Genomic DNA, 19,294 nt, shown 5'->3' on the forward strand with positions numbered 1-19,294 from the left:
GTGAATCCATAAAAGAAAACCTTGCCTGTAATATACTGCTGATGGTAATGTAATAACTTGGTATTGTGATTTCTTCCAAGACAAAGTTAGAGGAAAAACTGAAAATGTTTGTAGTACGGTTTACAATGAACAGCTTTGTTAAAAGAGGAAGCAACACTAAGTTGATACAGTGTTGACTGTTTTCATCAACATGTGGGCTCCAGGCTCTGAGTAATCTTTCTTTCCCTTATTCCCGAAGGGAAAAGAACAAATGGTTCTGTTCTGTTTACAATGCCTCCTTAGAAGAGTCACAGCACTGAATTCACATCTCAGAGATTACCCTTCTTTAGCTTCCACCTTTGAGTTCAAATGCATTGTTACAACAAGAATTAAAAACCTCAACGGTATATTGATGATATAATGCAATCACTTGACATCTTTGATAAAAAGCACCTAAGGCGTATTTACTGCTGGAAAACAGCATATTTTAGAAATTCATCCAGGAATGACCTGAATCCTCGGTCCCATTTTGCAGAAAGGACCGGGGAATATGAGAAAGAGAACTGATGTAGAATGTAACCAATTAGGGGGCGCCTGGGTGGCGCAGTCATTAAGCGTCTGCCTTCGGCTCAGGGCGTGATCCCGGCGTTATGGGATCGAGCCCAGCATCAGGCTCCTCCGCTGGGAGTCTCCTTCTTCCTCTCCCACTCCCCCTGCTGTGTTCGCCCTCTCGCTGGCTGTCTCTGTCAAATAAATAAATAAAATCTTTAAAAAAAAAAAAAGAATGTAACCAATCAGGGAAAACTAAAGCTTATCACAGCACAATATTCCCCTTAGTATACAAACACATTACAGCAAAGAAATAAAATAATCTTACCCATTCCTGATATCTCTTCTCTTGATGCAGCAAAAGAGTGCACGTCATCTACAGTATAATAAGGAAATTGCTTTTGAATCGTACAACATGTGCTTTTACTGATTTTTATGTTACAGAGAGTTAGGAATTTAATCTCTTCCTCTCTGTGAGAGAGAGAGAGTGTGCGTGTGGGTGTGTGTGTGCCAGCAAGGAGGAGGGGCGGGGCAGGGAGGGAGGGAGAGAATTTTAAGCAGACTCGGCACTGAGCTCATAGTCCTATGTGGGACTCAGTCTCATGACCCTGAGCTCATGACCCAGAGACCATGACCCGAAATCAAGAGTCCGACTCCTAATTGACTGAACCACCCAGCCATCCCAGGAATTTAATCTGTTCTAGGAGTTAACAAATATAAGGATTCCATCCTTCGAGTTGCAGGAAACAAAACAGAAGTCCCATTCTTATTATATTATCACTATACAATTGAAGTGTTTGAATCTAGGCCTGTCAATGCACTCCAGTAAGTTGAATGACATTCATGTGGTATCCAGTCATTGTTGTGTTTGCTTTTGTTTTTTTTTTATTTTTAGATTTACTTATTTATCTGAGAGAGAGAGAGCACGCGCGCTCGTGCGTGCATAAGTCGGGGGAGGGGCTGAGGGAGAGGGAGAAAGAGAATTGCAAACAGACTCCATGCTGAGCACGGAGCCTGACTAGGGGTTCGATCTCACGACCCTGAGATCATGACCTGAGACGAAATCAAGAGTCAACAGTCAACCAACTAAGCCATCGAGATGCCCCAAGTATGCCTTAATCTTAATGCATGGAAGGAGTTTCCTCCTTCTTTTGCAAAAGGAAGGAACTCTATGGCAATCTATACAAGGAAAGGTTTTTTTCCACACTGGACTACAATACTTGGTGCCAAATATACATTTAGTATTTGTTGAACATCAGCATAAAAAGAGAGAGAATTACATACAGAAATACTTATAATGTATCCCTGGGACACCATTGATGAGCTTGCTTTGGACACTTACTCCAGATGTCCAGAAACACTGTTATGGTATTAAAATGACATTGATGAACAATCTAAGACTTACTTTTCTTTACTGTGCTGTTCACCCAACAACACCAAGCTCACAGTTTAAAGCTTCAGGTACAGCCAAGCCAAATGCCTAGCAAATCAGTCACTATCATAGCGATCAAATATAGTAGAAATGTCAGTCCTAATCCAAAGCCAAAAGCAAAGACAACGGAGGGTGGGGAGGGGAATCTAATCCACGAACAAAAGTGGCTGATAGGAAAAACATGCAGAGCATCGATAGGAACCCAGAGCCAATTAAATCTTGGGCCAAGAGTCCACTGAGGCTCACGATAAAGCAGCCAAAGAATTCCTTTGATCCTTATGGTAGAAACAGACATTTGAATTAGGGCTCTCCTGACCAAGAAAACACAATCATGCATCTTCTTTTAAGAATTTATTATTTTTTAAAGATTTTATTTATTTATTTGACAGAGAGAGACAGCGAGAGAGGGAACACAAGCAAGGGGAGTGAGAGGGAGAAGCAGCCTTCCCGCCAAGCAGGGAGCCCGATGCGGGGCTCGAACCCAGGGCCCTGGGACCATGACCCGAGACAAAGGCAGATGCTTAATGACTGAGCTACCCAGGTGCCCCAACTCTGCAAGTTTCTAAACTCAGAGAAGGTGCGTGCCAGATGGATGCTAGATGTGTGGACCCTCTGCCTCCTGCTGCAAAGACCCTCGTCCCCATTGTCGAGAAGCAAGTTGCTGAGGCATCTGCTCCAGGCTGGAGAAGTGAGTACAGATAGTCAAGCTGCCCCTTACAAATGGTGTCACTCAAGCAAAGCAGAGCAGTCACCTCTGAGGGTATGAATGCCTAGTGTTCCTCATCCAGGAACCCATCCTGTTCCTTCTCCCCATCATGGGAGACAGACCACGACAAATACAGTACCGAAACCCAAAACTGCCAAATACAGGATGAAAATCAGTGTCATAAAAGAGATGTACCAAACTTCATTAACCGGAAGGGGAAAATGCTTAATAGAGCAAACAAAATGAAGCTTTAATGTGAAATTAATATCCTCAGAAGAACATCATAACTATGAAAAAAGAACAGTATTATAAGAATGCAATTTTAGACCTTAAAAATAAAAAAAGTTATTTATTATTACAATAAAACTCAATATATCAGCTGAATGATAGAATGGGCACAAGTGAAGAGCAAGTTAATAAGCTGATTACCCAGCTCTAAATGCGGCACAACAGAATGAATGGGTAGGAAGTACGACATAAAAGTTGAGGCTTGAGGGGGCGCCTGGGTGGCACAGCTGGTAAGCATCTGACTCTTGGTTTCTGCTCAGGTCATGATCTCACAGTCGTGAGACTGAGCCCCGCATCAGTCTCCATGCTCAACACAGAGTCTGCTTGAGATTCTCTCTCCCTCTCCCTCTGCCCCTCCCCCCTGCTCCCTCTCCCTCTCTCTCAGATAAATAAAACTTAAAAAAAAAAAGAAGTTGAGGCTTGAGAGAAAGTCCCAGAAAATCTTGCATCCATGAAACAGGAGTTCCATAAAAAGAAGAGAGAGAAAGAGGACTGAAAAGAAGGTAATAAAAGCAATGACACGAGAACATCAAAAGAAGTAAGTCTCCAGATTTAAAGGGACTATTAAAAATGAAGCCAGATGAAAAACAACCATAGATATTCAAGGAGTTCAAAACAAGTCTCCCCAAAATATGTCATGTTGGCATATTTAAAATGAAAACAATCAAGACCCGGAAAACGCAGGAAAAACTTTTACTGGTCCCTTAACTACCTGAAAGAATTTAGATAGGGGCCTGGCCCAGAAAGACAACTATTACCAGAGATAATTTTTTTTATCTGAATGACAGATCTGTATGGTAGGTCAAACACCTAATTAACCACATCTGCTTTCCTTACTGTCCTGTGAATCACCCTTCTCCTCTTTGAAGCCCCAGGTCCCAGTCCCATTCCTTAGCTGAAGATAGCATATAAGCAGGAATTGCCCAGCTTCCGGTCTCATAGCCTAATGGTGCCCCTCATACATATGTAATTAAATTTGTTTTCTCCTGTTAATCTGCCATATGTTAATTTAATTATTAGACCAGCCAAATAACCTTGAAGGGTAGAAGGAAATTTTTTCCTCCCCAATAATAGTTCTTATAAAATATTAAAGGAGAAGAATAATATCTTAAGAGCCTTCAAAGAAGAAAAATAATTATTTGCAAAAGAAGCAAGAATCCAATTGGTATTAAATTTTATTATAGCAATGCTGGATACAAGAAGTCAAAAGAGCAAATTTTCAAAGTAGCAAATGAAAATAATTTGAATCTAATTTAAATTTGAATCTAAACAACTAAAATATCCACCAGTAACAGGATGATTAGATGAGATAGAGTATATTCATATTATGTGCTAGGATTCAGCAGTTAAATATAATGCCATCTCTAAGACATATTGTTAGTGAAAAAGCAAGTCACAAAAATTTATATGTCAGTCATGTCTCAACCAGAGAAACAGAATCAGTAAGAAATATATAATAAGAGATTTATTGCAAAGACGGCTTATGCAATTATCAGGGCTGGCTAGGCAAGTTGGAAAATCACAGGGCAGGCCATCAGGAAGGGAGTTATCTACAACTTTGAGGCACAAACTGAAACTGCTGGCCCCAGACAGAATTTCTTCTTCAGGTAGGACTAAGTGCTGCTTTCAAGACTTTTCAAATAACTAAATTAGTTCCATCCAGGTTATCTAGGATCATCTCCCTTCCTAATAAGTCAACTGGTTTGGACTTTAATCACATCTACAAAACACCTTCAAAGCAACACTTACATAAATGTTTGAAGGAGTAACTGGGAACTATATAGCCTGGCCAAGGTGACATATAAAACTGACCATCACAACCACATGTATATGAGTGTACACACACATTGTGTGTGTCTGTGTGTGTATGGAGACAGTTCAGGAAGGATGCACACCAAACTGATAACAATGAAACAGAGTAAAAATTGGCAAGCGGAAGAGGCAAGTGGTGTAGGGCAAAAAGGAGATTCACTTTTTACTCTTTATAGTTCTGGTGGGGGAAGTTGATAATGAGGGAGACACGCATGAACTGGGACAGGAGGTAGATGAGAAAGCGTTGTGCCTTCGGTTTCATTTTTCCATGAACCTAAAATTACTCCAAAAAATAAATTCTATTATTTTTTATTTTTATTTTCATTCATTTATTTTTTTTTAGAGAAAGAGAGCATGCATGAGCAGGGATGGGGAGAGGCAAAGGGAGAGAGGGAGAGAGAGAATCTTAAACAGGCTCCACGCCCAGCATGGAGCCCAACATGGGGCTTGATCTCACAACCCCAAGATCATGACCTAAGCCAGAATCAAGACTCAGATGCTTAACTGACTGAGCCACCCAGGCACCCCTAAGATTTTATTTTTTAGCAATCTCTACACCCAACATGGGGCTTGAATTCACAACCCCAAGATCAAGAGTCCCACACTCCACTGACTGAGCCAGCCAGGAGCCACTTTGTTCTTTTTTTAAATGAAAGATTACCTACAAAAAACCCCCCAAAAAACAAAAAAACAAAAACCAATCAGGTTGGTAGCAGAGCTCTCATCAGCAAAAATAAATGTCAAAAGGTAGCAGGAAAATATCTTTCACGTACCTAAAGTAAAGACCTCATAACCTAGACTTCTATACATAATAAATTATCATTCAAGAAGGAAGATAATTCAATATGAAAAAATAAGTATGAAAAAATAAGAGTTTACTCCTCACTGACATTTGTGAAGAAACTACTGAAGAATATGCGTCAGCCATAAAACTGATTCAAAGAAAGAAGGAGGAAATTCAATGGTGAGCAAATTCATTTGAAAAACACAGCCAAACTCAATGAACTATTGAGTGTGAAAGAAATAACCACAGTATGGCTGGGTGGCTCAGTTAGTTAAGTGTCTGACTCTTGATTTTTGGCTCAGGTCATGATCTCAGGGTCCTGGGACCCAGCTCCATGCTCAGCAGGGAGCCTACTTGAGAATTTTCTCTCTCCCTCTCCCTCTGCCCCTCCCCCATTCTCTCTCTCTCTGTCTAAAATAAAAATAAATAAATTTTAAAAGAAAAAAATAACCATAGTAATTTTCATGGATGTGTTTCAAAATTGGAAAATTCTAGATAACAATACTAGGAAAGCTGATAGCAGGGTGTTTCAACTTGAAATAAAAAATTATAAATATTTTCATTGCTTTTGGAAGAGAATAGTTAATAATTAACTTTGGAACTTGTTGGAGAGGGGCACCTGGGTTGCTTAGTTGGTAAAGTGTTCAACTCTTGATTTTGGTTCAGGTCATGATCTCAGGGTCGTGAGTCTGAGCCCCCATCTCAGGCTCCCCACTCAGCAAGGAGTCTGTTTCTCTCCCTCTTCCTCTCCTTCTGCCCCTCCCCCTGTATCTGTGCTCTCCCCCTCTTCCTTTTTAAAATAAATAAATAACTCTTTTTAAAGAAAAAGAACTTGCTGGAGAAATGTAAAACCAAGATACATGTTAAAGATTTAAGAGTAACTTTTAAAGCAAACCATGAGAATTAAGAAAAAGATACCACTCCAACAAAAGGAACAAGAATAAAAGTAGAAAAAGCAAGTAGGAACAAAAGCTGGTAAAAAGGTGACATAAAATAGGATAAATCCTAAGGAAATTAATAGATTTTTGAAAATTTATCTTTAGAACACTACCCATCAAAACCTATAGAGTCATTAATCCAATACGACAGTGAAAAGTCATAGTTTTACATGCACTTATTATAAAACAAGAAGCAGTCAACTTAAGTCAGAAAAAGAATTTAAAAAGTTGGAAGAAGGAAATAAAGGCAAAGGTAGAAATTAAAGAAACTATGATCAAAGAATTTTAAAAGAGTTAAACTGCAAAATCAAAACCTTTCTTCTCTTAAAAGAGTAATAAATTTAAAAAGTTTTAAAAGCCTTCTTAAGGAAAAAAGAGAGTAGACACAGATTAATATTACGAATGGAAAAAGGGTCAGAAGTACAGATAAAGAATAGATTATTTTTATTTTAAAAAATGCATGAAAACATTATAGCAATTTAAAAATTAATGATGTAAACACACTTTTAGAAAAATTATCAAGTTGGCTGAAGAAGAAATTTAATACCTGATTCACCCTATACTATCAACGAAATTGAGTTGGCTGGTAAAAATTTCCATCTCTTAAAGGCACTAGACCCAGAAAAGTCTCAGGAGAGATTTAGCAATCTTTCAAGAAACAGGTTATTTCTGGTTGGCTGGGAAGAAGGCAGAGTAGGAGGGCCCTAAGCTTGCCTCCTCCCATGGATACAACTAGATAACACTAGCAGCGGTGTAAATCACCCAGAAAATGACCCAAGACTTACAGAAGAAAGAGAAGAGGTCACATTGAGAAGGTAGGAAGGGCAAAGACATGGAAGATGCAGTCTAGGAGCAAAATGGACCATGGATATCCTTGGTGGAGAGGGAGCTGGTGGTGCAGAGAAGGGTAAAGAAAACAGACTTTCACACTGGGGAGCCCACAAATGGGGAGGACAAATCCCCAAAACATTTGCCTTTGAAAGAGAGAAAGGTCAAATCCCATGAGTTCTTATAATTAGTGGGACTCTCAGCTCTGGGAGATCCTGGAGGGTGTTAGAAAGCAGAGTCCCCACCCTTAAAGAGACAGTGTGACAAACAGCCCTTGCAAATATAGCACTAGAACCAACAGTTTGAAAAATGGAGGGAGTAGACAAGAAGGAGCGTGATTTCCTCATATCAGAGTATAGCCCAGAGACATAAGGATCATGGGAAGACCCCTCCAGGGACAAAGGAACAAGAAGGTGCCATTTCCCTCCCCTGTCCCCTAGCATAAACAATGCCCATCTGTGGGAACAAGCACTGCGTTAATACTTGCTACGTAACTTGTTTGCACCAAGCTCCCAACCCCTTACTCGGGCAGATCCACTCTTCCCAGTGCTGCAGGGCCACTCCTCTGGAAGACCGGCCCAAATCCTGTCCACCACATCTCCAGACCAGCACATTTTGTGGGACCTCAGTTCCTGCAGCAGCAGGGGAAGGTCTCACTTTGCAAGGAGACCACCACATACCTTGTTAAAATGCCCCCACCACCACCACTGCTGGGGACAAAACACTGCCCACAATAGGCAAGGAGAGCCTCTGCAGACAACTGGACAGAAGGAAAAAGAGGCCAAGACTCAACAGCAGAGCACACACAACACACAGAGGAGACACTCACTGAAGCCCCAGGGAACAGGGGACACTGCAGTGCAAGGCACTACGGGACCTCTTCTTCATAAGGCTACTATTGTTAAAGAGCAAGAGAAGTAGCTGATTTTCCTAACACACAGAAACAGACACAGAAAGTTAGACAAAATGAGGAGACAGAGCAATATCTCCCAAATGAAAGGACAGCACAAAACCCCAGTAAGGGACGTAAGTGAAATGGATATAATTCTGATAGAGAATTTAATGTTCATAAAGATATTCACTGGACTTGAGAAAAGAGTGGAGGACATCAGTGAGACCACTTAACACATAGATAAACGAAAGAACCAATCAGAGATCAACACAATAAAATGAAATAATAATATACTTGATGGAATAAATCACAGGCTAGATGAAGCAGAAGAATGAATTAATGACCTGGAAGACAGAGGAATGGAAAGTAACCAAGGTGAGCAAAGGAGAGAAAAGAAAATTATGTAAACTGAGAATAGTCTTAAGGAACTCAGTGACTCCATCAAGCATAATAACATTTGCACTGTAGGGATCTCAGAAGAATAAGAGAAAAAGGGGCAGAAATTTTATCTGAAGAAATAATACCTGAAAACGTCCCTAATCTGGGGAGGGAAACAGATATCCAGATCCAGGAGACATAGAGAGTGCCCCAAAAATTCAACCCAAGGAGGTCCACACCAAGACACATAGTAATTAAAATGGCAAAAAGTAGAGATAAAGAAAATATTTTAAAAGCAGCAAGAGAAAAGACAGTTATGTACAAGGGAAACCCCATAAGGCTATCAGCAGATTTTTCAACAGAAACTTTGCAGGTCAGAGGGAGTGACATGATATGTTCAAAGTGCTGAGAAGGAAAAATATGCAGTTAAAGGATATTCTGTCCAGCACGACTATCATTCAGAACAGAAGGAGAGATAAAGAGTTTCCCAGACAGGGGAGCCTGGGTGGCTCAGTCGGGTAAGCCTCCAACTCTTGATCTCAGCTCAGGTCTTGATCTCAGGGTTCTGAGTTCAAGTCCCTCACTGGACTCCATGCTGGGTGTGGAGCCTACTTAAAAAAGAGAGAAAGAGAGAGTTTTCCAGACAAACAAAAACTAAAGGAGTTCATGACGACTAAACCAGCCCTGCAAGAAATATTAAAGGGGACTCTGAGTGGGAAAGAATGACCATAAGGGAGAATATGAAAAGTAAAAAATACAAAAGCAGTAAAAATAAATACTTCTATAAAAATCAGTGAAGGGGTTCATAAAACAAAAGGATGTAAAATATGACACCACATACCTAAAATGTGGAGGGAGAGGAGAAAAGAATGGGTTTTAACTTAAGCAGCCATTACTTTAATACAAACTGTTACATACAGAAGATGTTATATACAAACCTAATGGGACCCACAAATCAAAAACCACTAATAGATATACAAAGAATAAAGAGAAAGGAATCCAGGAATATCACTAAAGAAAGCCAAAAAACCATGAAAGACAGCAAGAGGAAAAGATCAAAGAAAACCTATAGAAACAACCACAAAGCAAGTAACAAAATGGCAATTGATACATATCTATCAATACTTACTTTGAATATAAATGGACTAAAGGCTCCAAGCAAATGACATAGGGTGACAGAGACCCATCTGTATGCTACCTAGAAAAGACTCAATTCAGACCAAAAAACACCTGCAGATTCAAAGTGAGGGGATGGAGAAACATTTATTGTGTAAATGAATGTCAAAAGAAAGCCAGGGCAATAATATTTAAATCAGACAAAACATACTTTAAAACAAAGATTGTAGCAAGAGACAAAGAAAGACACTGTATAATAAAGGGGACAATCCAACAAAAGGATATAACAATTGTAAATATTTATGTACTCAAATACATAAATCAGTTAATAAAAAACATACAGGAAATAATTGATAGTGATACAATAATATTAGGGGACTTTAACACCCCACATACATCAATGGACGGATAATCCAAGCAGAAAATCAACAAGGAAACAGTGGCTTTGAACAACACACTGGAGTGCATAGATTTAACAGACATTCAGAACATTCCATCCTAAAACAGCAGAATACCATTATTTTCAAGTGCACATGGAACATTCTCCAGAATGGATCTTGTATTAGGCCACAAAACAAGTCTCAACAAATTAAAAAAAAATCAAGTCATACCATGCATCTTTTCTGACCACAAACAAATTAGAAATCAACCACAAGAAGAAATCTGGAAAGAGCACAAATAAATGGAGGTTAAATTACACACTACTAACCAATGAATGGATCAACCAAGAAATAAAAGAAGAAATAAAAAATTACACAGAAACGAATGAAAATCAAAACACAATGGTCCAAAATCTTTGGGATGCAGTAAAAGTGGTTCTAAGAGGGAAGTTGATAGCAATACAGGCCTGCATCAAGGAGCAAGAAAAAAATCTCAAATAAACAATCTAACCTGTACCTAAAGGGAGCTAGAAAAAGAAGACCAAAAAACATTCAAACCCAGCAAAAGGAAGGAAATAATAAAGATTAGAATAGAAATAAATGACACAGAAACAAAAAAACAAAAGAACAGCTCAGTGAAACCAGCAGCTGAGTCTGAAAAAATCAACAAAATTGATAAACCTCTATGCAGACTCATCAAAAAAAAAAAAAGAAAGAATGAAAGAGAACCTGAATCAACAAAATCACTAACAAAAGAGGAGAAATAACAACCAACACCACAGAAATACAAATAATTTTAACAGAATATTATGAAAACCTAAATGCCAACGAATTCAACAATCTAGAAGAAATGGATAAATTCTTAGAAACATACAAATTATCAGTACTAAAACAAGAAGAAATAGATAATTTGAACAGACCAATTACCAGCAATGAAACTGAAATAATAATCAAAAAACTCCCAAAAGGGGCACCTGGGTGGCACAGCGGTTAAGCGTCTGCCTTCGGCTCAGGGCGTGATCCCGGCGCTATGGGATCGAGCCCCACATCAGGCTCCTCCACTATAAGCCTGCTTCTTCCTCTCCCACTCCCCTGCTTGTGTTCCCTCTCTCGCTGGCTGTTTCTATCTCTGTCAAATAAATAAATAAAATCTTTAAAAAAAAAAAAAAAAACTCCCAAAAAACAAAAGTCCAGGACCAGACAGATTCACAGGCAAATTCTACCAAACATTTAAAGAAGAGTTAATACCTATTCTTCTCAAACTATTTCAAAAATAGAAAGGGAAGAAAACTTCCAAATTCATTCCGATGAGGTCAGTATCACCCTGATACCAAAGCCAGATAAAGACACTACCAAAAAAGAGAACTACAGGCCAATATCTCTCATGAATATAGATGCAAAAGTCCTCAACAAAATATTAACAAACTGAATCCAACAGTAAGTTAATAAAAAAAATCATACACCACAATCAAGTGGGGTTTATTCCCAGGATGCAAGGGTGGTTCAACAGTCCCAAAACAATCAACATGATATGTCACATCATTAAGAGAAAGGATAAAAACCATATGATCATTTCAATAGATAACAGAAAGACCATTCAACTAAGTACAACATCCATTCATGATAAAAACTCTCTGTAAAGTAGGTCTCCAGGGAACGTACATCAATATAATAAAGGACTTATATGAAAAATCCACAGTCAACATCATACTCAATGGTGAAACACTGAGAGCTTTTGCCCTAAGGTCAGGAACAAGACAACGATGTCCAGTCTCCCCACTTTTATTCAACACAGTACTTGAAGTCCTAGCGACAGCAATTAGACAACATAAAGAAGTAAAAGGCATCCAGATTGGTAAGGAAGAAGTAAAACTCTCACTATCTGTAGATGACATGATACTATATATATATATATATATATAGAAAACCCTAAAGACTCCACCAAAAAACTACTAGAACTGATATACGAATTCAGTAAAGCCGCAGGATACAAAAGCAATGGACAGAAATCCACTGCATTCCCATACACTAATAATGAGGCAGGGGAAAGTGAAATTAAGAAAACAATTCCATTTGCATTTCCACCAAACACAATAAAATATCTAAGAATAAACTTAACCAAAGAGGTGAAAGACCTGTACTCTGAAAACTATAAAAAACTGATGAAAGAAATTTAAGATGATGCAAAGAAATGGAAAGGCATTCCATGCTCATGGATTAAAAGAAAAAATATTGTTAAAATGTCTGTACTACCCAAAACAATATACAGATTTACTGCAATATCTATCAAAATATCAACAGCATTTCTCACAGAACTAGAACAAACAATCCTAAAATTTGTTCAGAACCACGAAAGACCTTGAATAGTCAAAGCAATCTTGGAAAAGAAAAACAAAACTTGAGGAATCACAATTGCAGCTTCCAAGTTATACTACAAAGTGGTAGTAATTTAAACAGTACGGTACTGGCATAAAAATAGACACATAGATCAATGGAATAAAGTAGAAAACTCAGAAATAAATCCATAAATCCATATGGTGAATTAATCTTCGACAAAGGAGGAATGAATATACAATGGAAGGAAATACAGTATCTTCAATAAATGGTGCTGGGAAAACTGGACAGTTATATACAAAAAAAAATGAAACTGGACTACTTTATTTCCCCATACACAAAAATAAACTCAAAATAGATTAAAGACCGAAATGTGAGACTTGAGACCATAAAAATCCTTGAAGAGAACACAGGTAGTAATTTCTCTGACACTGGCTGTAGCAACACTTTTCTAAGTATGTCTCCTGACGCAAGGGAAACAAAAGTAAAAATAGACTATTGGCACTACATCAAAATAAAAAAGTTTCTCACAGTAAAGGAAATAATCAACAAAACTAAAAGGCAACGTACAGAATGGGAGAAGAGAATTGCAAATGACATATCTGATAAAGGGTTAGTATCCAAAATATATAAAGAACAGATACAACTCAATACCCAAAAAACAAATAATCCAATTTAAAAAATGGGCAGAGGACGTTAACAGACATTTCTCCAAAGAAGGCATCTAGATGGCAAACTGACACATGAAAAGATACCATGTATCATCAGGGAAATGGAAATCAAACCACAATGAGATACCACCTCATACCTGTCAGAATGGCTAAAATCAAAAACACAAGAAACAACAAGTGTTGACGAGGATGTGGAGAAAAACGAACCCTCTTGCACTGTTGGTGGGAGTGCAAAGTGGTGCAGCCACTGTGGAAAACAGTATGGAGTTTCCTCAAAAAAATTAACAACAGAGCTACTCTGTGATCCAATAATTGTACTACTGGGTATTTATCCCAAAAATACAAAAACACTAATTCAAAAGGATACATGCACCCCTATGTTTATTGCAGCATTATTTACAATAGCCAAACTATGGAAGCAGCCCAATGTCCACTGACAGATGAATGGATAAAAAAGTGGTATGTACACACACACACACACACACACACACACTGGAATATTATTCAGTTATAAAAAAGAATGAAATCTCGCCATTTGCAATGGCATGGATGGAGCTAGACAGTATAATGCTAAACAAAGCAAAATACATCAGTCAGAGAAAGACAAATACCATATGATTTCACTCATATGTGGAATTTTAGAAACAAAACAAACCAGCAAAGGAAAAAAAGAGAGAGAGACACAAACCAAGAAACAGAGTCTTAACTATGAGAACAAACTGCTGGTTACCAGAGGGAGGTGGGTGGGGGGATGGGTGAAACAGGTGATGGGGATTAAAGAGTACACTTATCATGATGGAAAAATAAAATAAAGAAAAAGAGGGGGGAAAAAGAAACAGTTTTTTATATAAGTTTATATATAAGATATAAGTTTTATATCAGATATTTCTATCTTCTATAAACTTTTGCAGGGAATAAAAAAAGAAAGTTACCCTTATAAGGCTTGTATAACATTGTTATCCAAATTGGACAATTAAAGAAAATTAGAGGCTAATCTCACCTCAACATGAATGCGGTAATGCTATATAAAATATAGTAAATTGAGTCTGATTATATTCTGACATTTAGGGTTTTCAAGCATTTGTTCAAGGTTAAAACACAAGAATACCATCTGCCACATACACACATGAAGGAGAGACTCATGTCCTTCCCAATAGATTAACACACATGATTTGATAAAAAATGTAACTCATTCATGAAAAAACCACTTCTTAGCAAACTTTCCTTACCTTCGTAAAGGTATAAAACTAAAACAAACAAGCAAAAAAATCCCACGCAATGGTGAAACTATTTCTAATAATAATAGCCCTTATTGAATTTCACGTTTTAAATAATTTAGCATGTATTAAATAATTTAATCCTAAGAAGCTTCTCCACTTAAAAAGTGGAAAATGTGACAGAAAGAGGTTAAATAACTGGCCCAAAATCACACAGGTAATAAGAGGTACAGCTGGGTTGGGAACCCAGGCACCGCAGCCTCAAAGTCTATACTTTTAACTAGGATGCCATAATTCCTTGAAAAATATCCAAAACCACTTCATTTCCACTGCCCATGTAGACCTCGTACTCCCGGATTGAGTGTGGGTTCTGTCTAGTCCTGTTTGAGCAGAATTTATGTGGGCCCCAAAACTTGAGTCTTGGGGTCACTTTCCCCTGAGGTCCCCACACCCATTTCCGCTGTAAAATCATTCTCAGCAGATTCCTGAACAGAATCTATTATTCGTGTTCCTGAAGTCTGTGCCCCTTGGGGCCTAGCAAGGATCAATACCTCTGCCATGTTCTCTCCGCCCCCCCTCCCCAAATTACCTTTTTCAGCTTTTGGATTTTTCTATACTCTTAAGAACTTACCTCACCTCGGAGGGCTGCAGAAGATCTCCCCTTCCCTTCCCAAGAAGACTTCCTGCCCTTCCAGGTTACCTTTCCCTTCCTCTTTTTAAGAAGGTTCCCTTAGTTTTACAAATCTTATCTTGCCCCTCACAGTGATCCCTTTCCTTCTCAAAAAACCTGAAAGCAGCCCTATTTGGTGGGACCGAGTGCTATCCCTTTATTATTTCCCCTTGATTTAGGGCTCAGACATTGGTTTCCTAACATAGTCTTCCATTTTTGTTTTGGGAAGGCTCCCACAAAAATATAAAGCCAAGGAGTTCCTGAAGGATCAAACCACCCACTGTTTACCAAATCTTGCCCACCTTCACCTCCATTTGATAAATTCATACTCTCCCAATGGACTTCAGGCCCAGGGTCAATCACTGTGGTCCCCCCTGGTTCCTTGTAGTGTTTCTCCTCTTTCCTGTGCTTCTCTTTGGAGAAGATTTCACTCTAGAAATTCTTGGTCCCCTAGGGCTAAGGAGGTACAAGAATCTTTACTGAAATAACTTCATCACTTTGAGACTGACTTAATAATATGTGAAAGAGTCTAACTGCCCAAGTTCTAGACTTAAAACTCTATTCAGACTTTTCTCCTGTTCTTCAAGGAAACATCTCCACAGGCACCTGTAATTACTCGGTTATCTTCTGGATTTGTGCTCCCTCTGGGGGCATTAGTCTGGTTTCTTCTGTTACATATTTTAAGACTCCAGTCACTCTCTCTAACCTATTCATTTTTAATTATCCACCCCCCCCTTTAAAGTCCTGCTCAATAAAATGTCAAGTCTGGTTATTGTTGCTGTGTTTTCTTTTCTGTATGTTGAATGTGGTCTTCAAGACCACATTCCTGTTCTAATGTGTTCTCCCAAATTCTAACAACTCCATTAAGGAAATCTCTATTTTTCTTTCTCTCAAGCATTCTCCAGCTTGTCTTCTGCTATTTCCTGAGCCATGTTTTTGGGCATCACTATACTACAGAAAATGAGAAATTTACCTTATTATATAAAAAGGAATTTAATGAAGGTCAATGATAAAGTAACTACTTCAAAGAGTTTTACCATCAGCATCGTGAATGCCAAGTCCATAAAACCTGAGCTCTCTTGCTTCCAAAAGAAGGCAAATCCCAAATGCACATGTACTTATCAACCTTCTGCTTGTGTCACAGTTGCTAATGTCCCATTGGACCTAGTAAGTCACATGGTCAAACCCAGCATCAACGTGGGAGGAAACCATGAAAAATCATAAATGCTGGGAGCCATGATTCATTGGAGACCATCAATATAAAAGCCTACCACCCTACCATAATACGTATATGTGTTTTAACAATGTTTCTCGGGGCACCTGGGTAACTCAGCCACTTAAGTGTCTACTCTCGATTTCAGCTCAGGTTATGATCTCAGGGTGGTGAGATGGAGCCCCAAGTTAGGGTCGGCACTGGGCGTGGAACATACTTGGGATCCTCTCTCCCTCCTCTTCTGCTCCTTCTCTCTCTCATTCTCTCTCTTGCTCTCTGTCTCTCAAGGAAAAAAAAAAATTTCCTTCCCCAGCACTACATTCATGATCAGTTCTTGCTGCTGTCCCTTCTTCAGTTTCTTTCTTAACTATTCATCTTTCAGTTTTAGAGCCTCTTCTCAACGGCCAATCAATTTATTAAATCTTTAGATTTCAGTCTAGAAAAGGAAAACTGAGCGACTTCATAACACTCTGTGACAGATTATTACACGAGTTAGGAGGAACAGCTATACTCTTTTAATTCCAACAAGGAAGAAAGGAAAAGGAAAAAAGCTTAAGATAGGGCAGATGAAAAGATGCAAAAAGATAGCTGGTGTCTCAGAACACAGGCATCTGAGCGGACCCTACAGGATCTACAGAATACATTTCCACCATGATGGCTGCCATATTTGAATTCCGTAATTTCTAGAGCTGTGGAAAGACAAGCAGGACTACCCAAGTTACGACTAACATTAGAGTGTCCTCTGAGTATCAGACACAGGGATGAACAAGATGCAGTTCTCATCTCCAAGGAGCTCATACTCAAGTGTAGGAAAGAGATTAACAAGTAACTAAAATGCACAGTTAAAGGGGAAGCATCTATTTATAATAATAATGAGGAAAAACATTTTTTAATAAAAAATAATGGGGAACTGCCCTTTATTTATACCAAACTCAGTTTGCCTAACCTGAGAGAATGCAACTTAGAAAAGGAGAAATGGGGGGACAAGAGAAAAAAAGGGGACACGGGAGCTGCTTGAGAAGGGCTGGGGAACAGAAGGAAATGGAATCTACATAGTGATAAGAGATAAAGAAAAGGTAATGCTTTGCCTGCTTCATTTTATCTAGACCGGAGGTGGTAAGACGTAGACTAGATAAACTGTTAAGTTCTAAACTATATTCTTGAATCCCCAATACCCACCCTCTTCTCATCCAGAAGGCATTTTATAAAGTATGGAGAATCCTATCCTGACAAAGTAGACACCATTCTCAGATTAATGGCCAGAGGGTTGTCTGAATTGAAAGGAAGAAACTTAGAAGACTTGTCACTTAAGACATGTGACTTCCAGGCCATGTTACAGCTGCATTTGGAGCAGTCCAGAGCTCTGAAACCAATATGAAAGGGTCTCACAACTCAACTATAGCAGATGAGCTCATTTCAAAAATGCCAAATTCCTTTTATGGAATGACACAGAAAAACTGGTGGGGAATAACTGTTAGTGGTATTTTTTATTGACGTTCTAAACCCACACAAACATTAGTAATCTAGATAACTAGATTAGTAAAAGTAAATGATCTAGAATCAATAAACTAGAATGAAGAAACTGGATAAATTCAAATCTCGAGGTACATATTTTTCTATAGAATTTAGTACTTCATGCTGGCTGATTTCTGAGCAACTGTAGAAATTTAGTGGTTGTGTTTTGAGATTAAAAAAAAAAAACAAAAACCACGCTGGGGTGCCTGGGTGGCACAGCGGTTAAGCGCCTCCCTTCAGCTCAGGGCATGATCCCGGTGTTATGGGATTGAGCCCCACATCAGGCTCCTCTGCTATGAGCCTGCTTCTTCCTCTCCCACTCCCCCTGCTTGTGTTCCCTCTCTCGCTGGCTGTCTCTATCTCTGTCAAATGAATAAATAAAATCTTAAAAAAAAAACCATGCTGATGCTGTGCTAAAAAAATACCATAAAGATGGGCAGTAAGAGGCAGTACGAGGTTTGGTTTCATACATTACAGAGTGCTTGTGAACACCCTCCCTCTAATATTTCATCCTAAATGTTTAGGAAACAAGCTGACCCATTCTCTCCATAATGTGTAGATATGGTTTAACAAATGGAATTCCCGAATAAGTTCCTTCATTTAAATGTGATATAGATGCCACTAGATTTATGGCCCATCAACGATAAACTCAAAATGTAGCTGTAACTAGGACTTGCAACACGCAGATAAAGGAGAAAAGGAATCCCCAGTCCCATCTGCCATAACTTTTAAAAGAGAAAATGGGCGCCATCTTTGGTTATTACGGTCACTCTTAAACAATGACTTTCTGGAAAGCCAACTTAACAATATCTCCTATTTCTTTCTCCTTTTAAATAGTGTTAAAGATATCTTCCTTAAACTCTCGGATTTGGTAGTCTTGCAATCTGGAGAGTTCGTTAAAATGTTGTAGTAACACAACCACAATTAATGCCAAGTGACTGCCAACCATGGAAAACATGGCAAGCGATGTTCATAACTCTAGGAACCGCTCGCCACCTGCCTTTCAGTTCCCTGCATGTTAAAAGGTAGGTGAGGCCTTTCATAAAAATGGTGACATGAACGCAGGGGTCCCTCCATCCTGGGAACTGTGGGACAGACCAAAGGCAAGCACTCACTTTTCATTCTGCATATTGACTTCTAACTTTTTACAAGGAGAATGTATATGTTAGGTTTGTAGTTAATAAAAATAATAAAGTAAGTGTACCAGGTTCACCTTACCCAAGAACTGGGTTACTGGATGATCCCAGAAAGGTTAGAACACGTGTGTGTGTGTGTGTGTGTGTGCAAGCCAAATTCCCCCAATAAAATGCAAGTCTTGTAGAACAGGCATGCATTTACTCACCTTTAAGAAGTGTTTCTGTATTCACCAAACTCCTGGGGGCACAGCAGGCCACAGACGAATTTGGGGCTACTTCGGCTCTGGGTCAAAACACGTGCTCCCCAACGAAGCCTCCAGGCTCCCGGCGCGAGCAGCCCGAGCTCAAACAGACTTCCTTAGAATTTCTCCAGGAAACCGTCGGGTGGGGTGGAGATGAGCGCTCCGCCCGGTAGCTGCTGTCTAACCCGCTGTCCAGTTTGAGAACGTTGCCTTT

The 19,294-nt window shown here is 39.0% G+C and overlaps 1 long non-coding RNA gene across 1 annotated transcript in view; it reads right to left on the reverse strand.

Moving 5' to 3' along the window:
* The window catches only part of LOC148107366 (uncharacterized), a 40,889-nt gene extending 21,599 nt beyond the window's left edge, over window positions 1-19,290 (reverse strand). Inside the window, exon 1 of the long non-coding RNA XR_015722496.1 lies at window positions 19,045-19,290. This is a non-coding gene — a long non-coding RNA (uncharacterized LOC148107366). The remainder of the gene's footprint in view (window positions 1-19,044) is intronic.
* Between the last annotated feature and the right edge of the window lie 4 nt (window positions 19,291-19,294).

This window comes from Ursus americanus, chromosome 31, assembly GCF_024610735.1.
Source record: "Ursus americanus isolate L20-20 chromosome 31, mUrsAme1.1.p, whole genome shotgun sequence".
Taxonomy (NCBI): Eukaryota; Metazoa; Chordata; class Mammalia; order Carnivora; family Ursidae; genus Ursus; species Ursus americanus.